Source organism: Schistocerca serialis, chromosome 11 (assembly GCF_023864345.2).
Source record: "Schistocerca serialis cubense isolate TAMUIC-IGC-003099 chromosome 11, iqSchSeri2.2, whole genome shotgun sequence".
NCBI lineage: Eukaryota > Metazoa > Arthropoda > Insecta > Orthoptera > Acrididae > Schistocerca > Schistocerca serialis.
In genome coordinates this window covers 202,887,772-202,898,585 of record NC_064648.1, presented here as the reverse complement: position 1 = coordinate 202,898,585, position 10,814 = coordinate 202,887,772, and the positions used below count along the sequence as shown (strand labels likewise).

At 43.6% G+C, this 10,814-nt stretch overlaps 1 long non-coding RNA gene across 1 annotated transcript in view; it reads left to right on the top strand.

The window, feature by feature from the left end:
• Positions 1-3,546: 3,546 nt before the first annotated feature.
• LOC126427000 (uncharacterized) overlaps positions 3,547-10,814 on the top strand; it is a 28,051-nt gene continuing 20,783 nt past the window's right edge. Inside the window, exons 1-2 of the long non-coding RNA XR_007576485.1 lie at positions 3,547-3,679; positions 3,962-4,048. This is a non-coding gene — a long non-coding RNA (uncharacterized LOC126427000). The remainder of the gene's footprint in view (positions 3,680-3,961; positions 4,049-10,814) is intronic.

Genomic DNA, 10,814 nt, shown 5'->3' with positions numbered 1-10,814 from the left:
TGATCACTGCGACCCACCCACCCCCATGTACGCGACTCTGGCCCCACCCCTGACAAACCTTTCCATCCACACTTCCATCCTCTGCAATCTTGATCCTCAGTTCCTCGACACTCACACCCTCACCCTTGCAATCTGTAAATATTTCCCAAATGCCCCCATCTCCATTCTCATTCCTTGAAAACACTCGATTCTTCTTCCACACCGATCTCCTCTTCAAAATCCCATGTATCCAATTTGGCCCATGAGCAACCCTTACCCCACCCAGTTGTCTCCCATCAGGATCAAACTCCCCAACATCCACTGACCTTCACCGCCATAATCATGAAGCTTAGCCCCGTGATCATGGAGGCTGAGGTGTTGGCAGAACTAAATTCCCATCCTGACATTGAAATCCACTCAGCCTGTCACAACTTTCATGATCCCTGTCAGACTTACCTTATGCACCTATTTACAGAATTCCCCTCTATTGACTGCCTCCTTACAGAGGGAGCCCTCACCTACAATACATGTCACAAAGTTGACCCCTCCCATTCCCTCTCCAATCCAACCTCTGCTAACGCTGCCTCAAGTACAATGACCATGTCGCTCTTGCCTGCAAAATCCCCTCTCCCTGTCCCCACTGCAAAGATTCCCACTACTCGAAGAACTCCAACATCCCCTCTCTCCCATCCTGTAACACCTGTAACGAACCCCATCCTACATACTCCTCTAAATGTAAAGCAAAACCTCCTCCCGCCATCTCAGAGCTCACCATCCCTGTCTTCCCCATCGACGACCCCATCCACCCCAACAACTCGCTCCGCCCTCCTCCTACTGCAGAAGACATCATCTGCTTTGATACCATTGTCTCCCAAAACATCCATGCCTTCCAGCATGATTGTAGCAGGCCTCAATGTCTACAGCCATGCTCTTGCTGAACCCCAGGAGTGGTATTAGTTTATCACCACCCTCCACGCAGACTAGGTTCCTCTCCCCCAACACCCCCCTCCTCAACCTCCTGTACACAGTAGATGTGCCCCAGTCCACCCCTCCAATCCACCTCGTGCATATGCCGATAACACCGCCTTCCTTGCCTTCCCTCCTACCCTGCAATGGAATGAATGCCTTCACCAGAATCACCTTGACCTTTCTGCCACATGGTGTAACCAGTGGGTCCTCAGAATCAATTCATCCAAGACCCAGGCAATCATCGTAGATTGTACCACTAGCTCCTTCTGGCTCCTTGATTGTTCTCTTAGCATTTGTGCCCATCTTGTTTGCCTCTCTCCCACACTCACCTACCATGGACTCACCATTGACCATCACCTCACCTTGATCCCTCATCTCTGCTTTATCCAATCCAGTGCCCATGACCGCCTCCACCTCCATAAACTCCTCTCCGGCCAGACATTGGGATTGCCTCTCTCTACCATTTTACACACTTACAAATCCTCGTTCTGGCCCATTCTCTGTTATGCCAGTCCCACCTGGATATCTGCGCCCCCCCCCCCCAAAAAAAAAAAAATTTGTATGTCCCTCCTGATCCTTGTGTGCCATGCAGTCTACCTTGCCTTACGTTTATTCCTCCTTTACCCCAGTAGATCCTCAATGACCTGATTCCTATCCCCAATCTGCTCCTTTTCCTTGAGCATATCTGAGTCCTCTAAACCTCCAGCCGACTCGATGCCCCCCCCCTCCTCACCCTCCCTCACTGCTCCTCTCCTTTCTGATGCCCGCTCGCTGCCTTGCCTTCACTGTCGTGTCCCTCTTACCCTCCACCTCTACACCCTTCATCTCCTTTCCCAAGGTGACTTGTCAACTCCCCCTCCCAGATGATGCCCTCTCTCCCTCCATTTATCCCTGTCAACTCTGATCCTCACTTCCCCATCCCTCCTTCTGTCCTTTTCCCGAGCTCCCAATCCCCCCTTCTGTCCTCTTTGTTTTCTCCCCCCTACCCTCTTTTTCATTCCCTTTCTCGTCCCTTAAATCCCTTTGCTTTTCCCTCCACTGCCTTCCCCACTCCTTGTCACCTTCGCCCTGCCCCCCCTTTTTTTTCTGTGTCCTCTTCCTCCATCGGCTCCCCCCTTTTGCTTTTCCTCTCCTCTCCTCCTTTACCCCCTCTGCTGTTAGCCTCCCCCCCCCCCCCCCCCCCCCGCCTCCATCAGCTTTCTTGTCTGCTTCATAGTGCAAGTTTCTTTAATTGTGCCTGTCTAATTACTATGTATTTTAATCAGCATAGCCGACCCTTTGGTTTTTTATTTTGAGTTACGCTACTTTACGCCCTATTACGGTTTTAACCCGTCACCGTTTTAGCTCCTGGTTGTATCGTTTATTCTTCACTCATTATGTTTTTAAACTATTTTGTAGGCTGCAGAGCGGCATATTGCGCTGCTGCCAGCCCGCCTCCCCCTCTGAGGGGGAATCAAATTTTGATAAAGAGGGACAAAAAACGGGAATGTGGGGAACAGAGAAAAGAAGCCACATCACATACAGTATTTTAGCTTGAACTAATATGCGATTAAAATTGGTGCACAGTGTTTTGAGGTTAAAGAGTTGATGAATCGTCACATTTGATCGCGAAAACTTGTTGGAATGATACTAAAATGTAAGGCATATTACTGAACCAACAAAACAGACTGTCTCTATCTATAGTAAGATATCTAGTTCAAGCAATACGCTTTCATTATTTGTTTACTTGCGTGCGCTGTATTGTTACAGGACACGTGGATTTGTTAACAAGACATAAAAGCTATAACAAATATGCAAATGTAATACGAATAATATAAACGATTTTGTTAATTTCTCGGCATTTAATAGCTGTTTCTATACTACAGTAAAATGTGTCAAATACAAATAGTAGTACAACACGAGTGTAAAATGTTCATAAAACTTATCAATATGCATCACATCTCCCATTTTAAACAAGCAATGTATAAGACTGGTGTGACTACAAATATTCGGTAATTGCCGATTGCTGAGTGCTGTTAGCAAAGCGTATGAGAGACCCGCAACACTTTCTCACTCAGCGTATTAGGGTGCCATCTGTCGGTAACATCTAGCAACACTGCGGTTCGGAGCTTCACTCCAAACGATTTAAATTCTTCATATTTCATTTCAGTTTGCAATTATAAGTTCTGCAGGCAGATGATAGATGTAATGAAGAAGTCCCTCGCTTTAACTGTTTTCACTCTGTTGCTATAATCACGTGTATATTCCAATTAATTATGAAGTGAATAGTTCATACCTAACAATATTTGCGGTACAATGTTCTACATATTCATACATTAAATTAGTATCGGGGCGATTATTGGACAAGTTAGTTATAGTTAATTTACATAATTTTTGAAAGGCGTGGTTGTTGATCATGCCCACAATCTGCATGAACGTTGTACTTATTATATCAATTTCGTTATAATTGTAACGTTAGTGATTTCAACGCTTGATGCTCAGTTGTTGCGTAAGATATGCTAGTTCACAGACTAAATTTTGTTTCAACGACACAATCAGCATTAAGTTCGGTTTACCTATGTACTTCAATTGGCTTTAGTTTCAGTTAATGGAACAAGTGTGAAAGTATTGATATTGTGCGATATTGAGAATCATTTCGCAAATTACCACACAGTACCACAGGAGCTCATATTTTGAATACGGGTTCTAACCACGTTGTTGCGCCTTCACAAGTATCTGAACTACATTCATTGTAAGTCACTTGATTTATCGATAATTCAAAAAGCCAGTGACAGCAAAACTGGAAAAGTTGCCACAGCGTCTTTACATCGTCTTTGTCAGAAGTAAGGTTAGTTTCTATGTTTGTAAATGAATCTGGGGGCATCATTTGTGCAAAGTGTGAAACGTCCCCCCACTCAAGTGCTTTCATTACCAGAAGTATTAGCAGTTGTATAATGTGAATTATATTGCTAGTAATTAGTAGCAATATAAAGTTTTAATCATTCTCCGAGAATGATTCTCGTGATTTTGTCAGACGCGACTACTGGATGCTCTATGTACCCATCCACATTTAGAAGAGGTAGTCATGAAGATTCAAAATGACTCTTGAAGAATTCGCACGGTAAAGGAGCCATAGTTGATTATAAAGTGTGCAAAATGAGTATTGATACAGTGCGTAACTGAAGTTATTATGTGATTAGAAAGGAATGATAAATAGATGTGAACCATACTGAGACTGAATAACGAAAATTCCATTCACATTCCATTCCCCCACATTTTCTGCCACGTATTTAATGATAACGACTTGCTAGAGTGTCATACCGATCCGTTTATCCTTGAATGTTGATTCTGATGACGGACTGACCTGTAGCGTAGCCCAATCTCTAGGTTAGGACAGAATGTTGCGTGTTTTCAGATTGATAATGTGCACGTCAAAACATTGGAAAGCACTGATCTTACAGATACAAGTTGAAATTGGGAATATTAGTAATGCAATATTTTAAAGTACAGACAAAGGTATAGCTGTGTATTGTACCGTTGGAAATAATATCAGTCTTGTGAATACAGCTGTTTAATGTTTGGTAAAAGTTACCTAGTAGACACCAGATTGAATTTTTTGTAGTTTATGTACAATATATGTGTGTAATATGCATCAAAATACTCATCAGAGACTTAGCCATTATCTGGTTTTAAAATCACCATGCAATTAAAATTCTTTTTCCTTTATTGTGTTTCGATTCCCTCTGGAAGGGGTTGGGCTAGCAGTAGCTTAGTACTTTTATTTATATATCTCTTGTTCCGGTGATCCATGTTGTGACACTATCTCAGGATATGGAACGTGTCAATTTTACAAGCTTTAGGCCAGAATTTATGGTAATACATAAAACAAAACAAAAACAGTAACTTAGGTCCCACTATAAAAAAAAATTCATTTTAGAGATAGATAGAGATTACAAAACAAAGAAACAGTAACTTAGGTCCCAATACAAAAGTACATTTTAGAGATAGATAAAGATTACAAAATAATAAGTGTTACAGAGAAATAAACAGTGCATGTTTACAATAAAAATATTCCGTTTTACAAATACAAATTTGGGCATACATTTGCAATTTACAATACAAGAAATGTTAAACACTGTAGTTCAGGAACTCTTCTAATGTATAAAATGATCCTTGCATTAGGTACTGCCTTAAGGTTTTTTTTAAATAGGAGATCATCATCTACCAAACATTTAATTCTTGAAGGTAGGGCATTAAAAATCTTACAGCCACTGAAATGGACTCCTTTCTGCACCATACTTAGATTTGGCTGTTCATAGTGGATATCATGTTTCCTTCTAGTACTGTGACTGTGATATGCACTATTCAGCTTAAAGATGGATTTTTCTTGCCTTATGAAGCACATCAACGAGAATATATATTGCGCAGTGAATGTAAGTATTTCAAGCTTCTTAAAAAGATTCCTGCATGTGGCTCTAGGATGGACTCCACACATGATCCTTATGGCTCTTTTTCGTACACAAAGTACTTTTTTAGCCAGTGGCTGATTTCCCCAAAATATAATTCCATATGCCATAATTGCATGAAAGTAACCATAATACGCTGACTTCATGGTTTCCACATTTCTGTAAGAAGAAACAATGCGCAATGTGTATGTTGCTGAACTTAGTCTTTTGCACAGATCCACGATGTGGTTTGACCATTTCAATTTGCAATCAGTATGCAAGCCTAGGTATTTTGAGGAATCTACCCTGTTTATTGTCTGCTCACCTATCTTTACAAATATTTCCTCATCTTTGGATGTTTTGTGGAACTGAATGTAGTTTGTTTTACAGCAATTTAAAATAAGACCATTAATGTTGAACCAGTTCACCGTTTCATTTAAAACCTTATTTGCTGTTATGAGTTGATCCATTTCCCTGCTGCACCACTTAAACCGAGATGTGCAGCTTTTTGTAAAAGAATGCAGTGATTTACACAGTCAAATGCTTTTATTAGGTCACAAAATATACCAATCACTTTGTTTTTTGTTGATAGATTCCAAGAATTTGCCAGTAAACGCAAATATTGCATCTACCACTGACAAATCTTTCTGAAATCCAAACTGACTTTTGCTGAAGCTATTGTGTTCACTGAGATGCTTAACTATCCTGGCATGCATTAGTTTCTCTAAAACCTTTGAAAAGCTTGTCAGTAGTCATATTGGCCTATAGTTAGCAGTATCCGTCTTATCCCCCTTCTTATACAGCGGTTATACAACTGCATACTTAAGCCTCTTAGGAACTATTCCTTGTTTAAGTGACACATCAAAAATGTGGCAGAGGACTTTACTTACATGGCTGGAGCAGTATGCCGATGTTCAGCCTACAGAATTTTTAAAACATAATAATAAGTAAAAAAAGCAGGCAATAAAAATGGTGGCTTTTAAATTGTAAACTGGTGGAAAGTTGTGGAAGTTAAAATATAAAACAAACAGTTGGTGATGCTAATTAAGTACACACGGGAAGCAGACAAGTACAACAGTAGACAGACAATTAAGAAACCCGGTGACAGTCTGGTTTCTGTAGGCAAGAGATAAAAAAATCACACTCAGTGACAGTATAGTTTCTACTCACAACACTTCAGAAAAGACGTATAACACTTAACACTCACTTAAAACACTGCGCTAAAAAAAGTTGGCATGGAAATGACACACCACAGCCCAGGTCATCACTTTGGGAAAGGAGATGAAGGGTGTGGAGGTGCAAGGTAGGTGGGACACAATGATGAAGGCACAGCTGTGGGTGCGGGTTCAAAAGGAGAGGAACATCCAGGGAATGGGGGGGATCAAGTCTGTGGGAGGTGTAAAGGATGCAGATATGTTCAAGGAAGAAGAGCAGATGGCAAGGAATCAGGTCGTATAGGATGCGCATGGGGTGTGGGAGGTGTATACGGAAGGCTACCACAATCTTTATTCGGCCTTCACATTACTCGGCTGCCCCAATTCTCAACTTCAACCAAAAGGAACACTGTGTGAATTTACGTCAGTGGAAAGGGCACAAGGCAGAAAATTCCGCTGGTGCTCTCAAATTGTAGTCAACCAATATAGTTAATTGGACCACATGGTGACTAAATTTCACCAATAGAAACACTCAGTGTTGCTCACAGGGAAACCTCCCCAACAGCGAACCACCAAAATGAACCACACAACATGAATCGATGTGGCTTGGATAGTTGAAACCCCTACTCAACTTTATCATCCTCGGTCAGTGAACCACGAAGCTTGTAGCGATGGGACAGCTCCACACATGCTTCGACACAGCTCAGGGATGCGCAGCAGATCCAACCGATTGCACCGCTCGGAGATAACTTCCCTAGTCCTCAGCAACCGACCGACTCCTCTCAGAATGCCGACAACATCCAAAATTGACGTCAGTGGAAATAACGCCAACTACACACACAACCTGACAAACACTTGCACGAAGACCTGAACAATACCTAACAGTGAGTAAGCACACATGATGACAAATAGGGAGTCGATGTACACACACACAGCTGACTCACGAACAATCGGCGAGCCAAAACGCGTCGTCTGTTAGGATGACTGACCGATGATCCACCGAGACCGTGGCCCGGCTCAAGTGATGCGTGGCAGCAATGGTCGGGCGAGCCGTGTCGACGCCGACCTCACCGCTGCTCCAAACCTACTGCACCAGTGCCGCATCGCAACTCTCGACTGGCAGGTCCGGACTGCACTCCAGACGCGGTCCAACTGACTGGCGGCCTGAACTCGCGACCGGAACTCACTTACGACAGACAACGCCCGGGAAGTAATAGCAGTCGAGCAAAGATACTTCGAGATGGGATATATCGAAATGTGCTGCTAGTGCCAGTCACGGTCAGGCAAAGCAGCAACTCAGTGACAGTAGTAATTTAAATTAATGTAGTGAGGTGGCAGTACATTAAAAACAGGGTGTAAAATACATGATGGCAGGAACACAACCCACACACGGCTCAGTTAACTGCACCGTTTATCTCGCTACTTGCGACTTATGTTTGCTACTTGTCTCTGGAATCGCAACTAGAGAAGAGGTTCACAGGACATGGTTACTGTGAAGGAATGCTTTGCCTGGTGATAGACACACACACAACTCAACGCCACACTGCCAATAAACTCTTCCAAGTTATTGGTCTGCTTTCCAAAGCCTTTTCTGGAAACCATCCTACCCTGCAAAACCCTCTCCTCCTCAATGACCGTCCCTTCCCAGACAACTTCTGTAAGGCCAACCACTTCACCTCCCACCTATCCAAAGTCTTTTCCATTCCAGATGATCCACAATTTGATTACTCCCTCTTCCCCGACGTTGTCAAATGTCTGGATACCACCGCTCCTCCCCTTGCTCCTAACTTCCAGTGCTTGGGCCACACACCACCATGAGAACATAAGACTCCCATCAGTACACAGGACATCAGCCTCACACTCTGCACTAAACACAACTCTGCTCCCACCCGTGACCACACTACCTACCGCCATCTCAAACACTGCCTTCCCTCCTTTCTTGCAGCCCTTACCATCCTCTATAACGTAGTCTTTGCCAATGTAATCCTTGCCACCTGCTTCTACTTTGTCCTGTGGAAAACCTGCCATATCCTGATGTTCCCCAAACCTAACAAGCCTCTGTCTGATGCCTCTTCCTATTGCCCTATATGTCTCACACCAGTGTTCAGCAAGCTCTTAGAATACATCCTTACCTGGCACATCCATCACCACCTCCACCGACACCACATCCTCCTCAACACCCAATGTGACTTTCGACCTTCCTTCTCTGCCAACAATCAACTCCTATACCTCACCCATCTCCCCTCCCTCCAACTTAACTCCAGCCGCTCCACCATTTTTGTCTCCCTTGACGTGGTAAAGGCGTACGACCGCATATGGCATCCCAGTCTCCTGTTGAAACTCCAGATTTACGCCCTTCCTATCACCTATGTCTGTCTGATGGCCTCCTTCCTCTCCACCACCCCCCCTATGTCAGCGTTCGTTACACTGATTACTGCATCTTCTAGCCCTCTGTGGGTTGCCCTGGACTCTGTCCCCCACCCTCTCCTCTACCATCCTCTACCATCCTCCACACCTATATATCCTTGATCCATCGCATCCTCTGCTATGCCAGTCCCGCCTGGATCTCTGCCGCCCCCAAATTCTATAAATCCCTCCAGATCCTCTAGCACCTTGCACTTTGCCCTCCCTTCTGTATACGCCTCCCATCCCCCATGTGGAAATTCTATGACCTGATTCCTTTCCCCCATCTGCTCCTTTTCCATGAATATATCAGAGTCCTATACACCATCTGCAGACTTGATGCCCCCATCCCCTGGTTGCTCCTCTCCTCTCCACCCCTGCCCTCTGCTGTGCCTTCACCATTGTGCCCCCCCTCCCCCCTCTTCCTCTACACACTTCATCTCCTTTCCCAAGGAGCCTTCTGTCAACTCCCCCTCTCTGAACATGCCCTTTCTCCCTCCATTTATTCCTCCTATCAACTTTGATCCTCACCTCCCACTTTCTACCTCTTTTTCCTAGGCTTCCTCTGGCCCCAACCCTCTTCGTGTTTTCCTTCTTCCTGCATACTCTGTCATTGACTCCCTTCTCTCCCCTGAGTACTTTTGTATCCCCCTCCTCTGCCTTTACACACTCCCTCTCATGTCCACCCTGCCCTCCCTTATGAGTCCTCACCCTTCATCGGCCCCTCAACCCCACTGTTAGTGTATTCCTCACCTCCTCCCTTTTTCCCCCCTCATCTGTTCATGTCCCCCCCCCCCCCCCCCTCCCCTGAACCATTCTGCCCTAGGCTGTGGTGTGTCATCTCCATGCCAACTTTTTAGTGCAGTGTTTTAAGTGAGTGTTAAAGTGTTCTGTGTCTTGTCTGAAGTGTAGTGAACAGAAACCATACTGTTGCTAGGTGTGAGTTTTTATCTGTTGTGAACAGAGACCATACTGTTGCCGTATTTCTTAATTGTCTGTCTACTATTGCACCTGTCTGTTTACTGAATGTTTTACTTTGCATTGCCAACTCTTGTTTTATATTTTAAATTCCACAATTTCCTGCCAATTTACAATTTAAGAGTCACCATTTTTAATGACTTCTTTTATTGTTTATTACCTTCCTACTATGTTTTTAAAACTTCTGTAGCCTGAAGAGTGGTGCACTAAGCTACTAAGAGCCCTTCAAAGATGAACAAGAAGAAGAAGCAGAAGAAGAAGAAGTAGAAGAAGAAGAACATGAAGAAAAGAAGAGGTTCACAGGAAGAAGTAAAAAATTCAGCAAGATGGCACATAGCTTGAATGTTAAAGGCTACTTGCAACTCCTAGTTGCGACTCAAATTGCAGCCAGATTGTATAAAGTTGTTATTGTGACATGTCTAACTTCTCAATCACTGTGATTTATAATAGATACACAATTTCTTGCCCACCCCCAATAAATATTTAATTGGTGGCTGAATCTAACTGTTCATGTATATCACTAACAAATACTTACAAATTTTTTGTACTCTCTGTGGATTCATTTTTAAGTCCTCTTACTACATCTCTGAATAGTGGCAGCGAGGATTTCCCTCAGTCAAATGACCATACGATCTCCTTGGCTTTGTGTCATGCCTGAATACAATAAATTCCAACTATAGCCGCAATTATATCTGCAACTCCAGTTTGCGCCCTAATCCTATGTGTATTTTCCTGTATACCCACAGGAACTTCCAACACACATTTTCAGCATTGCTGTCGGAAGATAACTCAGCTTTTGAATAGTTTTCATTCTGAATTGAAGTCCATGGGAAACCTCGTTACTAAAAGTCACGGCTGGTAAACCTCATATTTCCAAACTTCCCCTTTTGGACAGTTAGGAAGTTCA